The sequence below is a fragment of the Rhinolophus sinicus genome, linkage group LG01, assembly GCF_036562045.2.
Source record: "Rhinolophus sinicus isolate RSC01 linkage group LG01, ASM3656204v1, whole genome shotgun sequence".
NCBI lineage: Eukaryota > Metazoa > Chordata > Mammalia > Chiroptera > Rhinolophidae > Rhinolophus > Rhinolophus sinicus.
The window spans coordinates 79,090,195-79,110,582 of NC_133751.1; the positions used below are offsets into that span (position 1 = coordinate 79,090,195).

Consider the following 20,388-nt stretch of genomic DNA (forward strand, 5'->3'; position numbering starts at 1 on the left):
GAATAAAAAAAAAAAAAATCAATAGGCTGAAACCTGACACTTTCAAGGCTCATCCTAAACGGGAGCACGCAAGACTACTCAGGTGACATTGGTCCGTTTTACACACACATACATGCCCACATGCACACCAAAAGCAACTAGTAAGAAAAAATATATATATATTAAAACTTACCACACTTTTTACCTCACACAAATTGCTCAGGGGTCATGAACAATGAAAATGTGCTGCTCGGTAGCTAACAATCCTGGCAGATGCTGCTTGAATGCTCAGAAAAGACAAGCATATGACACCAGCATCAGCCTTGCAACAGCCCAGAGAAAACTCTTTCCTTCCTCCCACTCACATGTTTCTTCTTGGGCGTTGTATATACCGCCAGTGGCCTCCACCTCCACCCAATATACAGAAACCTGGCCCATACCACCCAGCAATTAATGTCATGAGACATGACATTCTGCTAAGCTCTCAGCTTCCACACTGTCCTGTGAAATCAGGGCGGGAGGACTGAGTACCGTCAGCAGGTGTTTTTTCCATACCTACTAAGTATTCACACTAATTATTCCCACTCTCACCAACTTCACCTCTTGATTATCATTTGTATGGAATTATTCAACCAACCAGCTTAGGTGTCCAGTGTGTAAAGACAGCAAAATTAGAAGGCTCTCACAGGGAATAGCCCAGCAATGACTTTGCTTCTCTTGCCTGGACCGAGCTACCAAGCCAACCTGCTCACACCCAGTCTTACACAAGGAAAGCAGATAAATGCAGTAGTCTGCACCCCTCACCTGAGCTATACCTATGAATCCTAAGAAAACTCAGAGATGAATATTTGCAATCGTTGCTGCTGGTTTTAGCATTTAGACCCACCAGCCAATAAGAATATTTATTGGTTGTTGTTTAAAAAATAAGACCTACTGGAGTGTGTGTGTGCATGTGTGTGTGTGTGTGTGTGTGGCATGCACCTATGAAATGTGAGGTTGTGCTCACTAGGTACCATAAAACAAAGTAAACCAAGGAGATATAGAAAATTCTTCTTTCAAAAGACAGAAGTACTGGTGACATCAGAAACATGGTTGGTGGTGTGACGGGTCCCCCTTGATCTCTCTCCTTGAAGTTACAACAAATTGAATAGCTATAATTCAACAAAGGACTCCCTACACAACACACAAACATGTCTGAGAGATCCAGTCATCAAAACATCTGAAGGTGGGCAAATTGGGACAAACGGGAGGAGGGAAGAGAGAAGTACAGATATGGGAGCTGCAGGGCACTTCCTGAAGTTCACTGCACTCCCAGGAGAGGGGAAGATTGAGAATGGAGGTGCACTCTCTGTGGCCCAAATAACCCTGCCTGAGTGGTCAGCATATAACATGGCTGAGCCCAGTAGGGCAGAGACCTCAGGGCAAAGACCAAATACGGAGTACTACAGCTGTGGTCTAACAGCCCTCACTGCCAGGCAGAAAACAAAGAGAACCTGGCTGTTTCCCCCCCACCATCCCAGAGCTCGCCTCTCCTGCACACTCCCAGTGTTAGCAGCAGGCCCTAGAAGAAACTGTACCAGTGTCAGATTAAAGAGCAGAATATCTACAGCCCTGAGAACTGAAGAGGCAGTTCCTGAGCAGCAGATGCACCCCGCAGCTAATCCCAGCGACAAAGGAGTAGGTACGGTGTGGGGCAAGGCAGCTGTGGTCTGGAAGTTGTCATTATTCGGAGAAGAACAAAGCCACAAACACACCAGCTGCCTCTCCCAGCCCAGCCCACTCCCACCTTTCAAGGCTCATCCTAAGCGGGAGCACGCAGGACTACTGAGGTGCACAGCTCTGCATCTAGCTGCAGGGGCAGCACTGGTATTTTGGGGCTCACTCACCAATCCACCTCAGGTGGTGCCCTGAGACAGAGATGACCTGGTTACAGAAGAGACGATGTCCACCACCATAGAAAACCTTCCACTGCGAGAAGCCAAAACAAGGAAAGAGAAAACAAAAATCTCCAGCACTACCTACTGGATAACAAAAGAAAGACCTTTTCATATTAACCTGCTGCAGAATTTATTCTTGTAGATGTGCAAGAAGATAAAAAAGTCATCAATTACCATGAATAACCAAGGTAACAAGGGGGCTCAGAAATAAAACAATCTCCAGAAAATAAAGACATGGAAATATGTGACTTACATGACAGAGAATTCAAAATTGCAATTCTGAAAAACTCAATGAGATGCAAGAAAACTCAAATATGCAGTATAATGAAATCACAAATAAAATCAAAGTGAATGCTTTACAAAAAAACTGGAATTTTTTAAAAGAACCAAACAGAAATTCTAAAGCTGAGTAATTCAATGAAAGAGATGAAGAATGAAATAGCCAGCTTAGGAAACAGAGCTGACCACATGGAGGAAAGAATTAGTGATATCAAAGATAGAAATCTGGAAATGACACAGATGGAAGGAGAGAGAGACTTGAGAGTTAAAAGAAGTGAAAGAACTCTACAAGGACTATCTGACTCCATTGGAAAGAACAATATAAGAATAATGGATACAGGAGAAAAAGAAGAGAGGGAGAAAGGCACAGCAAGCCTATTCAAACAGTCGATGATAACATCCTAAACATACAGAAAAAAATGGATCTTCAAATCAAAGCAGCAAACAGAACACCTAATTACTTCAGTCTTAACAGGCCTTCTCCAAGGTACATTATATTGAAGCTATCAAAACTTAATGACAAAGAAAGAATTCTCAAGGCACCCAGGGAAAAGAAGACAGTAACCTACAAAGGAAAGCCCATTAGATTATCATCAGATTTTTCAACAGAAGCTCTACAACACAGGAGGGAGCGGTATAAAATATTCAAACTATTGAAAGAGAGAAATTACCAGCCAAGAATGATACATCCAGCAAAGTTATCCTTTAGATATGAAGGAGGAATAAAGCCCTTTCCAGACATACAGAAGCTGAGGGAATTTTCTACCACAAGGCTTGAATTACAGGATATACTGAAAGAGGCCATTCACCTGAAACAAAAAGTCAAAAGGATACAAAACCATGAGCAAGATTACTAACAGACAGACAGAAGAAGAAAATGGCAACCCCTGGAGAGAATGGGGTATTATACACTTAAACATAACATAAAGGTTAAAGGGGATAAAAACTTTAAAAAAAAGAAGAGAGAAAAGAAGATGACAACTTGCTACTGTACTCACAAATAAACTCATAGCATAAATAAGGATAATTTGTGACAACAAAAACATAAAAGGGGAGAGGATAAACATCTGAATTTGTTAAGGGAAATGGAGATAAGATGCAGGCTGAAGAAAAAGGACTACTGTATACATGAAACTTTCTTTTACATAAATTTAATCATAACCACTAAAAAAAAGAAAATCCAGAACTGAGACATATAACATAACAAAAAAAAAGAGGAAACAGAGGAAAAAAATCATAGAATACCACCAAACTATAATAACAGACAGAAACACAAGGGCAAAGAAACAATGGAGACACTGAGTACCAGAAAACAAAAGATAAAATGGCTATAGGAAATCCTCAGATATCAATAATCACCCCAAATTTAAATGAACTGAACTCACCAATAAAAAGGCACAGAGTAGCAGATTGGATCAAAAAACAAAACCCAACCACATGCTGCTTTTGAGAGACACATCTTAGCTCTGAGGACAAGTATAGACTCAAAGTGGAAGGGTGGAAAGCGATACTCCAAACAAATGACATCCAGAAAAAAGTGGGTGTAGCCATACTTACATCTGATGAAACAGACTTCAGGATAAAAAAGGTAACAAGAGACAAAGATGGACATTTCATAATGATAAAGGGGACAATACAACAAGAAGACATAACACTTATCAATATATATGCTCCCAATCAGAGAGCACCAAAATATACAAAGCAACTACTAACAGAACTAAAGGGAGAAACTGAAAAAAACACAATTATAGTAGGGGACCTAAATACACCATTGACAGCTAGGGATAGATCGATCATCCAAACAGAAAATCCCAATGGAAATATCAGCCTTAAATGACACAGTAGACCAAATGGATATAATTGACATTTATAGAGCCCTTCATCTTAGAACACCAAACTATACATTCTTTTCTAGTGTACATGGAACATTCTCAAGAATAGACCATATGCAGGGACACAAAACTAGCCTAAGCAAATTTAACAAGACTGAAATAATACCAAGCATATTCTCCAACCACAACGCTTTGAAAATGGAGATCAAATGCAAAAGGAAAGCAGAAAAATACACGAGTACATGGAGATTAAACAACATGCTACTAAAGAACGACTGGGTCAAAGAAGAAATAAAAGGGAGATCAGGAGATACATAGAAACAAATGAAAATGAAAACACATCATGTCAAAATTATTTGGATGCAGCGAAATCACTATTAAGAAGAAAAGTTATATCATTATAAGCCTATCTTAAGAAACAAGAAAAATCCCAAATGAACAACCTAACATTACATCTTGAAGAACTAGAAAGAGAAGAACAAAGTCAGAAAACAAGAAACCCAAAGTCAGTGGAAGAAAGGAAATAAGAAAAATTTGAGCAGAATTAAATGAAATAGAGAACAAAGACAATAGCAAAAATTAATGCATCAAAGAGCTGGTTCTTTGGAAAGATTAATAAAATTTACAAACTCTTAGCTAGACTAAGAAAAAAGAGAAAAGACACAAACAAACAAAATCAGAAATGAAAGAGCAGTTACGACAGATACCATAAACATGCAAAGAATTATATAAGAATACTATGAGGGATTATATGCCACCAAGTTCAATACCCTAAAATAAATGGCAAAGTTCTTAGAAATATATAACATTCCTAGACAGAATCACGAAGAACTAGAACATCTAAATGCACCTATTAACCATAAAGAAATTGAAACAATCATACAAAACCTCCCCAAAAGCAAAAGTCCAGGTCCAGATGGCTTCACTACTGAATTCTACCAAACATTCAAAGAGGATCTAGCACCTATCCTACTCAAACTCTTCCAAAAAATTGAAGAGACAGTACTCCCTAACTCATTTTATGAGGCCAATATTACCCTGATACCAAAACTTGGTAAGGATAACACAAGAAAAGAAAAGCACAGACCAATATCTCTGATGAATACAGAAGCAAAAATCCTAAACAAAATACAAACAAATCAAATACGACAATACATTAAAAAGATTATATATAACGGTCAAGTGGGTTCATTCCAGGGGCATGAAGATGGTTCAACATACACAACTTGATCAATGTAATACACCACTAAAAAATAAAGGATAAAAATCATATGATTATATCAATAGATACAGAAGAAAGTATTTGACAAGATACCACATCCATTTATGATTAAAACACTTAATAAAATAGTTATAGAAGGAAAGTACTTAAACATAATATGGACCATATATGACAAACCCTCAGCTAATATCATACTTAATGGTGAAAAACTGAAAGCTTTTCTTCTAAGATCAGGAACAAGACATGGATGCCCCTGTCACCACTGTTATTCAACATAGTGTTGGAAGTCCCAGCCAGAGCAATCAGGAAAGAGAAAGAAATAAAAGGCATCCAACTTGGGAATGAAGAAGTTAAATTGTTACTTTTTGTAGAAGACATGATTCTTTATATAGAAAACCCTAAAGACTCCACCAAAAAACTATTAGAAACAATAAACAAATTCAGTAAAGTTGAAGGATACAAAATCAATGCACAAAAACCCATTGCCTTCCTATATACTAAAAATGAAATTTCAGGGAAAAAAATTTAAAAAACAGTTCCAAGGATGTGAAGGACCTATATACTGAAAACCATAAGACATTATTAAAAGAGATTGAAGAAGACACAAAGATATTCCATGGAAAGATATTCCATGCTCATGGATTGGAAGAATGAACATAGTTAAAAATGGCCATATTTATTACGCAAAGTAATATACAGATTTCATGTAATCTCCATCTAAATCTCAACAGCATTTTTTCAAGAAATGAAACCAAAAATCATCAGATTTGTGTGGAACCACAAACTACCCTGAGTAGCCAAAGCAATCCTAAGGAAACAAAACTAGGCTGGAGGTATCACACTTCCTGATCAATTTATACTACAAAGTGATAATAATCAAAATGGCATGGTGTTGGCAGAAAAACAGACATACAGACCAATGGAAGAGAACTGAGAACCCAGAAATAAACCCACATAAATATGGGCAGATAATTTTCAACAAAGGAGCCAAAAACACACAATGGAGAAAAGAAAGCCTCTTCAATAAATGGTGCTGGGAAAATTGAAAAGCCACATGCAAAAGAATGAAACTAGACTGCTATCTGTCACCATATACACAAAACGGATCAAAGACCTAAACATAAGACCTGAAAAAATAAATTGCATAGAAGAAAGTATAAGTACTAAACACATGGACCTTGGGATCAGAGAGGATTTATGAATTTGACCTCAAAGGCAAGGGAAGGAAAAGCAAAAATAAATCAATGGGACTATATCAAACTAAAAAGCTTATGCACAGCAAAAGAAACCATCAACAAGACAAAGAGGCAACCAATTGAATGGGAGAAGATATTTGCAAACAATGCATCCAATAAGGAGCTAATATCCAAAATATATAAAGAACTCATACAGCTCAACAAAAAAACAAACACAAACAGTCCAATTAAAAAATGGGCAGAAGACCTGAACAGACATTTCTCCCAAGAAGACATACAAACAGCCAACAGATATGTGAAAAAATGTTTAACTTCATTAGCTATTAGGGAAATGCACATCAAAATCACAAGGAGATACCACCTCACATTTGTTAGAATAGGTATTCTGAACAAAACAAACAATAACTAGTGTTGGGGAGGTTGTGGAGAAAAAGGAACCCTCATACACTCTTGGTGGGAATGTAAATTGGTACAGCCACCATGGAAAAGATTACAGAGGTTCCTCAAAAAATTAAGAAGAGAATTACCATATGACCCAGCAATCCCTCTTCTGGGTATGTAACTAAAAATTTTGAAAACATTTATCCATAAAGATATATGTATCCCTATGTTCATTGCAGCATTATTCATGGTGGCCAAGACATGGAAACAACCAGTGTCCTATAGAAGATTGGATAAAGAAGCTGTAGTACATACATACAATGGAATATTACTCAGCCATAAGACAAGATAAAGTACTGCCACTTGTGACAACATGGATGGATGCTGAGATTATCAGGCTAAACGAAGTGAGTCAGACAGAAAAAGTTGAGAACCATATGACCTCACTTATACGTGGCATATAAAACTGAAAACAAGAAAGGAACAAGATAAACAATCAAAGAAACAAAAACTCATAGACACAGACAACAGTTTAGTGGTTATCAGAGGGTAAGGGAGGAGGGAGCTTGATAGAAGATGATAAAGGGGGTCAAATATATGGTGATTGAAGGATAACTGACTCTGGGTGGTGAACACACAATGCAATATATAGACAATGGATTATATAGTTTTCAACTGTTTGAAATTTATATAATCTTATTAATATTAACCAATGTCACCCCAATAAATTTAATAAAGATAAAAAAAGGACAGAAATCCCTCATGTTGCCTAGACCTGAATTACCCTTTTAACTACAGTTAAAATCAGTATGGAAATTGTTCTAGAATGGGAAAAGAAATCTCTGAAAACCTCCTATTAAAAGAGTTTAAACCGAGGGCGGGGGGCTCTAGAAGAGGGTAAACAGGGTCTAATATATGGTGATGGAAAGAGAACTGACTCAGTGGTGAACACACAATGTGAGGTATAGATAATGTATTACAGAATTGTACACCTGAAATCTATGTAACTTTACTAACAATTGTCACCCCAATAAACTTTAATTAAAAAAAAAAGAGTTTAAACATTAAATCAATTAAGACAAGAGAATCTGCATCAGTTTCATTAGATGCTCATCGTGATACATAAACTTGTAGAAAGGTGGTGAAACAGGCCCTTGATTTTATTTTCTCACTCTTGTTACACTTGAGTGACCCTGAAAGAGTAGAGGCAGAACCAGCCTCATGATATATAGACCCCAGAGCAAAATGAAGATGTGGGGCCCCTTGTTTATAAATTGTTGAGAATTTTAAAGTAGTGACATCAGAACATTAAACCAAGCATGGGACTCTTTTAAAACTGGGCTCTGTGCAACTGTACAGGTTGCATACCCATAAAGCTGGCCCTACAGATAGGGAACTTGTCCTCTAAGTGATAGAGACCTGGAGAAATACTATGGTGAAATTGCATGCTCTCTGGCATCATTCAACCCTGAAAAGCTCAATGACCCTAGAAGGGTCACTCCATGGTGGTACCACTTGGAGAGAAGAGTAATTTCTCCCATCAGATATAATATTGAACTGAATTTCCCTAAGTGTGCCTGTTCCCCCAGGAGATTCAAAAGCTTTCTGCCCCTGTAGTTGATATGTATGTATGCGTTTATTTATTTGTTTGTTTGTTTGTTTAAGATTGGGCAAAAATTAACCTAACCAACCGAATTAATCTGGAAAGACCAATCTTGCAGGGATGGACCCAGTGAGAAACCTGAATGCTTGGTGGCAGACATTTTTCTGTAATGTTGGTTAGAGAAAATATTTCTCTACCCTATCAAGTTGAAAGAGACTTCCTTGGTCACCAGCTTAGTAATGATTGGGTTTTATAAGAACTAGTTACAAAAACATAAGACTCAGTCCCATGACTAAGGGGAATAAGTCATCAAGCAAACTTCCAACAAAATGCTTGAGAAGATTAGCTCGGTCACTTCTTTTTTCTCTCTTTCTCCTTCTTAACTGACCTACCCCCCTTCATGCTGTTCAAGACCTCAGTGGAAGAACAAGCAGGTCCTACCCTTTCCACCCACCAGTACCCCCAATCAAAATCCACTTACCCTGTGAATCAAACAGTTCCTCTAATAAATTAATTTTAGAAACGTGGTTAACGACGGTGGATAGGTTATACATGGAGAAGAGCCCAAAGGGAGGCCAGTGGAGGAGCTCATTTAAACCACAGAATCTTTCCTCAGAGGATACCACGAAAACAGCTGCTTTCTCCAATCACTAGTATTAATGGCCCTTTCCATAAGAGTAAGATGCTCAGTTAATGTAAGCTAACTTGCTCATCATTTCTCCAACTGGACTTAAAACACAGAAAAAACACTTGTTCACTTTTTTTCATTCAACACAGACTCAGAAGTGCCTTCAATGAATTGCTTCTCAAATCACACCCACAGGAAAAGACAAAGATGAACTTTGGTGTGGTGAAAGTAGAGGAGAGGTTATCTCTAAATATCATTTGTTAACTGTTAGAAAGCAAGACAACAGATCCAAAATGGAGTCACTTGTGCTAAGCCCCGCCCCTCTAATCACCAAACCAAGACTTAACTACAGTTTTGACTCTTCAAGAAATAGAATCTTAGTCAATCAGGAATTGACTGATCAGCACTAGTCAGGGAATCTGCCTGATAGATCCCTTCCCTCCCATAAAGGAAAGTATTTTGTAATAATCAACCCTTGTTTTTCTCTGGTCTAATTTCCTAGTGTCCATTCCCTTCTGTCTATAAAAGTCTTTCATTTTGTACAGCTCCTTGGAGCTCCTTCCTATCTCCTAGATTGGATGCTGCCTGATTCGGACAGATATTTTTTTCTCAAATAAACTTTAAAAAATTTTAATATACCTCAGTTTATCTTTTAACATAATTCAAATATGGAAAAGTAACGTATGAGTTGCCAAACGATAAAGAAAAAATTATATGCTTCAAGCCTGTGACTTTTCCTGAAAATTTACTTTTTCAGGCCTTACCAAGTTCCTCATTAACAACATTCCATCCCAAATTTGACAATATGCTTCATGATTCAGTATCATCTATGATTGATAATGTGCCAAAAGGAAAATTCAGAGGCTAAAACTGGGCTCAATGTGAGAATAAATGCTATTTTCCATTAAATGTTAGGGCTGTACTGTCTGAGGGTGGGAGGTGCTTTTCCAGTGATAGCCCCAATCTTTTGTTTTCATAAGAACTAACTTCATGCCAGTGCCAGGATACCTCAAAATCAAAACATTCTTTCAGTTGACTCTTTCCTAAGTTTTCAAACACTACTTCTTTTAAGACACTAGCAAAAACCTTGGGTTCTTGGGGGCAGCTGGTTAGCTCAGTTGGTTAGATTGCAATGCTCTTAACAACAAGGTTGCCGGTTCGATCCCCACATGGGCCACTATGAGCTGCACCCTCCACAACTAGATTGAAACAACTACTTGACTTGGAGCTGATGGGTCTTGGAAAGACACACTTAAATAAATAAAAGTTAAAAAAATTGGATTCTTTTAATTTCAATAAAACCAATTGAAGTAAGATCATTAGAGTGATACATAAATTCTATTTCCAGCTCAAAAAAAAGATCCACAGAAAAGAAGAGGGAAAATTCTCATAATAGCCTCTTCTGAATCCTGTGTGCTTTCTGTGTAAATGAAGACCTAGAGAAAGTTGTTGACAAGGGCAATCATGGGTTTTGAGGGAAGTGGAATGAGAGTAAAGGGCCGAGACAAAATTGGGGACATGGAAATGAGACTGAGACTGAGATAAAGTAAAAGGTTCCTGTCCCCTTGACAAATCACATTGTCAAGCTGATTCTCTTCTTGTGGAAAAAAATCAACTCCCATCTGAGAACCAATCAGAATGTAACCACTTATCAGGGCACAGAAGCAATTTCACCCACTCATCCCACCTTCTCTTACTCATTACCACTGTAGAGCATAAATAATTTAAAATAATGTTGAAAGTAAAACAACATTTATCACAATTAACAAAACAACAATAAGATTATATCAAGTGTTCTACGCACTTCTCTCTGGAAACCATCTTTGTCTTGATTGCTTCTTCCTGGTAGGCTGATGACCCCAGATATGTTCAAGAGTACAGAAGATAGTGCTGAGCTCATCAGATAGAGGCAGAATGCTCTTACCCATGCTCTCTCTCTCTCTTTTTTTTAAGCCCAATTTCCCTTGTTTGTTTGTTTTTTCTGTTTGTTTTGTTTTGTTTTTAATTGGAGAATATTGGGGAACAGTGTGTTTCTCCAGGGCCCATCAGCTCCAAGCAGCTGTCCTTCAATCTAGTTGTGGAAGGCGCAGCTCAGCTCCAAGTCCAGTCACTGTTTTCAATCTTCAGTTGCAGGGGGCGCAGCCCACCCATGCAGGAATTGAACTGGCAACCTTGTTGTTGAGAGCTCGCGCTCTAACCAACTGAGCCATCTGGCCGCCCCGTACCCATTCTCTCTTAATCTCCTAGGTATCTCTCTCTCTCTCCATGGAAAACACCAGAGATGAACAGAACCTCCTCCAATCAATGTTAATTTGAAGGAAATTATAGTGATAAACTTACTCCATCTACCATCTAGTGTTGCTGCTGCTTCTGCTGCTGTTGTTGTTATTATTATTACTGTGATGATGATGATGATGATGCGAGTGAATCCTTTCTGCCATGGGAACCATCGTGGTGACTATGAGAATACTGACCAGCATCCATCCCTACCTCCCAGGTGTGGTTAACCAATCCGTACTACGGTTATATTGGGAATATAAGTAGTTTTCCAAGACCTCTGATCAAAAGCCTCCTTTCTAGGTGAAAAAAAAAAAAAAAAAAAGTGACTATAAGACACCTCCTTTAAGAGACAAAATGACTTCCAATTTTCCCAAAGACTGATCCTTTAGTCCCAATCCCTTAAAGAAGGTAAAACTTCTGTCAAATGATAGTAATGATATTTTGTCACCATCTTCAAGTAGGCACTTTCCCAAGAATTGATCTGGGCTGTAATATTTTAAGAAACAATTTTCCAGCATCCAAGAGATTTACAAGTTCTATGAATAAAAATCACATATCTGCACAGGCAGAGTAAGAAAGAATGTCAGCCAAACTGAAGAAAACTTCTTTGTTCTTGTTTGTTCTAGCAACAAGGCATCTAAATAGAGAGATCCAGTAGGTAGGGCATCAAACTGGACTTCAGGTTGGTGATGCATCAGAGAATCACACCTGATAACTAAATTAAAAACCAATTCTCAGAGGGACAATAGACAGCTCAGAGTCAAAGCTTGGAGCTCAGTTATGGACCTCTGGAGCCTTAAGCCCACGCATGACCCCAGAAAACCACTCTCTGACCCAACCTCAAACCTCTGCTAATAAAGTCAAACTCCGCGTCTTTATCCTTAGTCAAAGTCTTAACGGGACCTTGCTGACTTCTCTCCCTGTACGCTCCTGTTGGTTTTCAAAGGTTTCTGGTTCTAGACTCTGGCTTAGCCCACTTCCTTAGACCTGTCAGCAGATCTTGGCCTCCTTTGTTTAGCCCTTATTGCTCACTAAGGCCTCTGATTCTGAGTCATCCATTAGCCTCAGAAGATTAGCCCCACCTCACCCTCCATTTAACTTGCGGACCCACCCAAGCCACTTTCAGTGGCTTTTCCATATAAACAGTCTGTCTTGGCTCATGCTGCGGGCTTTCCTAAAGTCTCTCAAAGGTTCACAAACCCCAAACAAGCAGCATCTCGCCTCAGTGTATCCCATACCTCTAGCTGAGCAGCCCCAAGCCCAGCATTAGCGGCAGCTAGCCTTGGTTCACAGCTTAGCATTTCCAAAGAACCTCCAAGTCCAGCGCCAGTGGGAGACATCTGTGGATCGCTCTGTGGCTCATACCAAGTGGCCTGGGCCAGGGCACAGGCAGAGGCTGAACTTGGCCTGCAGCAGGGCCCCTCCCAAGAAGCCCCAGGGCCAGAACAACTGGTGGCCAGCTTCAAACCAAGCTGGAGCACCACCAGGCCACCTCCACAGATGACACAGGTGAAGGGCAGACTGGGCAGGCAGCAGAGCCCTGCCAGAGCCAATCTTGCTTTATAGCAACCTGCACAACAGCTCCTCCATTCTAGTTACAGCCAGTCCTCACAACCAATCAGCCTGAGGGTCAATCCCACCCATTGATGTGCAAACAGCAACCAAGGCTCCACTATAATAAGAGGGCACACATAACCCATACAAGGGACATACTTGCAGCATCCAGCTCAGGTGACCAGGGAGACTGCGCCACTGGGCCTCACAGCACACCTATTTTGTAAAGCCAATTTACTAAGACTGGGAGACATAACCGCTTTACCTAATACATAGAATCAAACATGGGCAGGCAGCCAAAAAGGGGAGACAAAGAAACATATCCCAAATGAAAGAACAGAACAAAGCTCCAGAAAAAGAATTAAACAAAATGGAGAGAAGCACTCTACCAGATGCAGAGTTCAAAACGCTGGTAATAAGGATGCTCAATGATCTCAGTAAAAACTTCAACAAAGACATAGGCAACATAAAAATAGAAATAGAAAAGAACCAGTCAAAATGAAGAATACAATAACTGAAATAAAGAATACATTAGAGGGAATCAACAATAGATTACATGAAACAGAGGTTCAAATCAGCAATTTGGAAGATAACGTAACAGGAAACACCCAATCAGAACAGCAAAAAGAAACAGGAATCAAAAAAATTGAGGACAGTATATGGGGCCTCTGGGACAACATCAAATGTACCGGCATTCACATCATAGGACTACCAGAAGGAAAAGAGAGCATGGAATTGAAAACCTATTTGAAAAAATAATGACAGAAAATTACCCTAACCTGGTGAAGGAAATAGACGTACAAGCCCAGGAAGTGCAGAGAGTCCCAAACAAGATGAACTCAAAGAGGCCCATACCAAGACACATCATAATTAAAACACCAAAGGTTAAAGACAAAAAGAGAATCAGCAGCAAGAGAAAGGCAGTCAATTACTTACAAGGGAGCTCCCATAAGATTGTTAGCTGATTTCTCAACAGAAACTTTGCAGGCCAAGAGGGGTTGGCATAAAATATTCAAAGTGATGGAAAGCAAGGACCTACATACAAGGTTAGTCTATCCAGCAAAGCTATCATTTAAAATTGAAAGAGAGATAAGGAGCTTCCCAGACAAGAAAAAATCTAAAGGAGTTCATTACCCTCAAACCAGAATTACAAGAAATATTAAGGGGACTTCTTTAAGAAGAAGAAAAAGAAGAAAGATAAAAAATGTGAATAACAAAATGGCAATAACGATATATGTATCAATATTTACTTTAAATGTAAATGGATGAAGTACTCCAAACAAAAGACATAGGGTGTCTGAATGGATAAGAAAACAAAACCCTTACATATACTGTCTACAGTAGACTCACTTCAGATCCAACGACCCACACAGACTTAAAGTAAAGGAATGGAAAAAGGTATTTCTTGAAAATGGAAATGAAAATAAACAAAAAAAACTAGAGTAGCAATACTTATTTCAGACAAAAAGACTTTAAAATAAAGGCTATAACAAGAGACAAAGAAGGTCCCAGTAATCCCACTTCTGGGTATTTATCTGAAGAAACCCAAACCACTACTTTGAAGGTACATGTACATCCATATATGTTTATTGCAGCATTATTTACAGTAGCCAAGATATGGAGGCAATCTAGGTGTCCATCAATGACTGAATGGAAAAGAAGAGGTGGTACATATAAACAGTGGAATATTACCCAGCCATAAAAGGGAATGAAATCTTGCCATCTGCAACAACCTTAGATGGACCTAGAGGTTATTGTACTGAGTGGAGTAAGTCAGACAGAGAAAGACAAACGTTATGTTTTCACTTATATATGGAATCTAAAGAATAAAATAAATGAACAATCAAAATAGAAACAGACTCATAGACACAGAGAACATTTTAATGGTTGCCAGATGGGTGGTTTGGAGAGATGGGTGAAGGGTGTGGGGGTGTTAAGAAGTACAAATTGGTAGCTACGAAATAGTCATGGGGATGTAGAATATAGCATAAGGAATATAGTCAATAATATTGTGATAACTATGTATTAGTGTCAGATGGTAGACTTATTGTGGTGATCACTTCGTAATGTATATAAATGTCTAATCACTATGTTGCACCCCTGAAACTAATATAATATTGTATATCCACTGTAATTGAAAAACTAAAAAAAATTTTTTTTTAAATTGACCCTCTAAAAAAAAATTTACCACCTGAAATTCAGAAATTCCTTACATTTCACTTGTTTTTTTTCTTCTATTAAATTTATGACAAATTAAATATAATACCTTTTACTGAAAATGTAACTGGTGGTAGACTCTAGGCCAGAGACAGACACTGTCTCTCTGCACAAGGAACTGGGTCTGTTTGGCCACCCTCGTTGTTGACTCAAGTCATAAAACAGACTAATTATACTTTCAGGTCATTAGGAAGGAATTCAGATGCCTCTTAAACACCTAAGTTACTACCGGGAAATACCTACAGCACTGAGGGTACTTTGGCTCTGAGAAAAGTGAAGTTAAGGGAGCACTACATAATTTGGTGAGAAAGAGTTCACTTTTCAGCTTAAAGAAGTGAGTTTTCATGGGAATGAGGCCATACGATGAAAAAGGAACCACTGTAAACATCCCCAAGAAGAAGAGATTCCCATCCAATTTATTTTTTGCTGTTTTTTAACTGAGATATAGTTGACATATAACATTATAGTAGTTTCAGGTATACAACATGATTCAATATATGTATATATTGTGAAATGATCACCATGACAAATCTGGTCAACACCCATCATCACACCTCCTTGTTTAATTATGACCTATGAAGAGCTTTTCTCCTACTGTGACTGCTTGGGCCAGTTCTGAGCATTGGGAATGAAGGATCCCAGACTACCTGTAAGGGTTTTTACCTTTGGCTGGGAAACTCCCACTAGACTAAATCTGGACCAAGCATCAGCTTGCTCCTGGAAGCTTTTCACAGATGCCTGGGCTCCTTCAACACCTGTGAAAAAGAATCTCCCGGAGAGGGACAAGAGCAGGCATGTTTTTTTCAAAAGCTCCCCAGGTGATTCAGCTACACAATTAGTTATGTACCATGGTACAAGACTAGAATTCTCAAGGCTAGTGTGCTGTGTTTTTTATTATTGTTATTATTATTATTATTATTATTATTATTATTAGTTTCAGGTGTACAAAACAAGGTAATAGTTAGACATTTACACCCCTCACAAAGTGATAACCCCCCTTCCCCAATCTATTATCCCTCTGAATTCCATTGACTCTATTCCCTATGCTGTACTCCACATCCTGTGACTACATACATATATAATTATAGTTGACATACAATATTATTCAGCTTCAGCTTCAGGTGTACAGCACAGTGGACAGGCATCTATGCCATCCATGAAGTGCTCTCCCTCATAAGACAAGTGCCCAACTGACACCCTACAAAATCTTTACATTATTGATTATATTTAGTGTGCTATCTTTTGAAGGCTGCAGAAATGTTTAATGAAAAGAACACTACAATCAGATAAATTTTCATATTCCTCATTTACTAGACAAATAGCAAAATTTACCTTTCTTAACATCGATTTCCTTATGCATATAACATTACTTTTCTAAAAATCAATTTTCTCATGTATTGAAGGGAATTCAGTAATGTATATATATTTTAGAAGCTATAGAATTTTAGGCACCATGGAGAAAGGTAAGGATACACCACTCACTTCCTTGCCATGGAAAGTGCTGGTCACTTTTTATAAGAAACAGGAAAAAACAAAGCAATAGAGGATAGCAACATTTGGTCTAGACAGCGAGGAAGAAAGGAAGTATTTGTTTCTGGACCTTTTCCACTTTAGAATAATTGATGGTACCAGAAGAGCCCAGGCTGGTCAGAGTGGTGGCAGGTGAATGAAAAAGAACTCATCTTCCAGTGTTTCACTGAGGCAGCTGAGTGACACTCAGTCAGAGTCCTTGGAAGGAGCTCCGAAAGCAATAGGAGAATGGAAACAGTCAGATGACTTACAGAGAAGCCAAAGTCCAGAGAGAGGAAACAGTGCAAACAAGCCTGGCTTGACAAGCTTAGCCCAATGCCACTGTTACTCTAAGTGGCTTGGTCTTCTACAGCAAAGGAACATTCTTCCATTGGAGCTCCACTGTCTGTTCTCCATGACAAAATATGCTCACAAAGACCTGTATGTTTCAACTGACAAGTTGCAATATGTATATTATACATGTATATGTGTATGTATTTGTATGTGCACAGATATTGTTGAGTGAAAAAAAGCAAAAGCAGAACAATAAATATAATATAGTCTCATTTACATTTTTAAATTATATTTATGTTTAGATCTATACTTAAGTGGATTCTTGGAGGTCTGGAAGGATACAGGGCTAAACTATTAACAAAGGTTACCTCTGGGGAGATTAGTGGGATAGACGAAAGCAGGTAAATAAATGGGAAACCATTACTTTTGACTCTATACACTCTGTTTCAATTTTTTCAACATACATAGATTACTACTTTTTTCATTCTCAAAGCCAAAGAAAGATAAGGAGGGCTAGGAAGAAAGAAAGGATGGAAGGAAGGAAGGAAAGAAGGGTGGAAGGAAGAAAAGCTATCAGCAACGAGTGTCTTTTCAACACAGGGATAATCTTTCTTCCTTGGGACTATTAACAATTAAAAGAGTAGAAATTTTGAGTAATTCTATGAGGAAAAAAATAGGACTTTAGATAGAATTTTAAAAATAAGTCAAGCATGAATCAATGTTTTTATACTATGGCTATATCTATGCTAATGATGTTTATATAGAGATGACCATTATAATGATTGATAAGTAAATTGCTTAAATATCCACATGCAAGAGAATAAAGTTGGGCCCTTATCTCCATCATATATAAAAGTTAACTCAAAATAGACAAAAACAAAAAAACTGAACATCAGAACTAAAACTATAAAGCTCTTAGAAGAAAATCCTTATGACATTTGATTTGGGAATGATTTCTTGGATGTATAACACTAAAACCACAGGAAACAAAAGAAAAAATAAATTAATTGGACTACATTAAAATAAAAAACTTTTGAGTATCAGAGGACACAATCAACAGACTAAAAAGGCAAACCAGGTAATGGAAGAAAATATCTGCAAATAATATATCTAATAAGTAGTTAATATTAAGAACATATGAAGAACTCCTACAATTCAATAACCAAAAATAAACACCAAAATAAAAAAGGAACCTGACTTAAGAATGAGCAAAAGATGAATAGACATTCCTCCAAAGAAGATACACAAATGACCAATAAGCTCAAGAAAAGATGCTCAGCATCACTAATCATTAGGGAAATGCAAATCAAAACCACAATGAGATATCACTTCATACCCACAAGGATGGCTATTATTAAAAAAACAAAAACAATAGCAAATGTTGGCAAGGATGTGAAGAAACTGGAACACTTGTGCCTTGCAAAAGGGAATGGAAAATGGTGCAGCTGCTATGGAAAAGAGTATGGCAGTTCCTCAAAAAATGAAAAATTGAATTAGTTTATGATCCTGCAATTCCATTTCTGGGTATGTACCCAAAAGAACTGAAAGTAGGAACTCCAACAGACATTTATACACCACTGTTCATAGCAGCATTATTCGCAATAGCCAAAAGACAGTGTATTCGTCAAGTTCTCCAGAGAAATAGAACCGTAGCATATATATATATAGAGAGAGAGAGAGATTGATTTTAGAAATTATCTCACGTGACTGGAGTCTGGCAAGTCCAAACTCTTCAGGGCAGGCCAACGACCTGGAAACCCAGGGAAGAACTGGTGCTGCAGTTCAAGTCCAAAGGCAGTCTGTTGGCAGAATTCCCTCTTCTTCAGTGGAGGTCAATCCTTTTGTATCGAGGCCTTCAAATGATGGGATGAGGCCAACCCACATTACGGAGGATAATCTGCTTTACTCAACTGTCTACTAATTTACATGTTAATCTCATCTAAAACAATAACTTCACAAAAATAGCTAGAGTAATATTGAACCAAAATATCTGGGCACTGTGGCCTAGTCAAATTGACACAAAAATTACCCACCACAGATGGAAACAACCCAAATGTCCATCAGCAGATGAACAGATAAGCAAAATGTGGTGTATACACACAAGAGAATATTATTCAGGCTTAAAAAGTACAGTCACACTCCACATAACGATGTTTCTGTCAACAACGGACCACATATACGACAGTGGTCCCGTAAGATTAAAAGAACTATAAGCAAAAAGTTTATTTGTGATGATGAAAGAAAAGGCTGGACCCCACTAAGATGTTGACCTTACTGCTAGCTCTGGGTGGTTTAAATCAACGAGGGGTTCAGCATCCTGCCTGTCTGCCCCGTGCCTACTGCGTATCTGGGCCTGGAGTTAGTGCGAAAGCAGGAGAGGGCTGGGGAGAAGGGGAGCCCCCCACACACAGGGGCACACACATGCCATGCACACAAGCTCACTTCCCTTCCTCAGTTTCTCTTTAGCTCTTTCCTCCCGGGCCTCTCCCTTTCTCCCTCTCTCCTCCACCCCTTTCCCTTTTATTATTTCTCATCTCAAGTTTTCTCTCTCTGGGTCTCTTGATTGCTGCTCTCCCCTTCTCTCCCTTTCTCGTCCTTCCCTCGCTCCCTTCCTCCCTGCCTCCTCCTGAGCTCTACTCTCACTCAGATGGCTCCTCCCTCCACAGCCCTCCTCCTGCTCCCCACAATGCATTCTGGCACATGCATGGGCACACACACACTTTTTAATGTACCTTTTCTCTGGGTAGATACACAAATCCTTACCATTGTGTTATAATTGCCTACAGTATTCAGTACAGTAATATACTGTACAGACTTGTCACCTAGAAGCAATAGGCTATGCCATCTGTATTAGCCTAGGTGTATAGGGAACCATACCACCTAGGTTTGTGTAAGTGCACTCTACCTTCACACAACGAAAATGCCTAACCAGCATTTCTCGGAATGGATCCCCATCTATACGGGATGTATGACTATAATGAAATTCTGACACATGCTACAATATGGAAGAACATTGAAAACATACGGCAAGTAAAATAAACCAGTCATAAAAGGACAAATATTGCATTAATTCCACTTATATGAGACACCGATGGTAGTCAAATTCATACAGACAGAAAGTAGAATGGTGGTTGCCAAGGGCTGACAGCAAGGATAATAGAGTTATTATTTAATGAGTACGAAGTTTAAGTTTGATGAAAAAGTTCTGAAAATGAATAGTGGTGATCATTGCACACCAGTGTGAATGTACTTAATACCACTGAACTATACAATTAGAAATGGTTAAAATGCCAAATTTTACGTTATATTTTACCATAATAAAAAAATGAAATAAAGCCGGCCCTGGTGCCTCAGGTGGTTGGATCGCCAATTTCCTAACGCCGAGGTTACCGGTTCTATTCCCACATGGGCCACTGAGCTGCGCCCTCTACAGCTAAGATTGTGAACAACAGCTCTCCCTGGAGCTGGGCTGCCATG

The 20,388-nt window shown here is 38.6% G+C and overlaps 1 protein-coding gene across 5 annotated transcripts in view; it reads right to left on the minus strand.

The window, feature by feature from the left end:
* Positions 1–20,388, minus strand: part of TMEM45A (transmembrane protein 45A) — an 85,983-nt gene that overhangs the window by 60,970 nt on the left and 4,625 nt on the right. The window contains exon 1 of one of the 5 annotated variants that reach the window (XM_074332860.1): positions 173–297. The exons of the other annotated variants lie outside the window; for them this stretch is intronic. The gene's annotated coding sequence lies outside the window, so the exon portion shown is untranslated. Of the gene's footprint in view, positions 1–172; positions 298–20,388 lie in introns of those variants that run through there. 5 annotated transcript variants of the gene reach the window in all.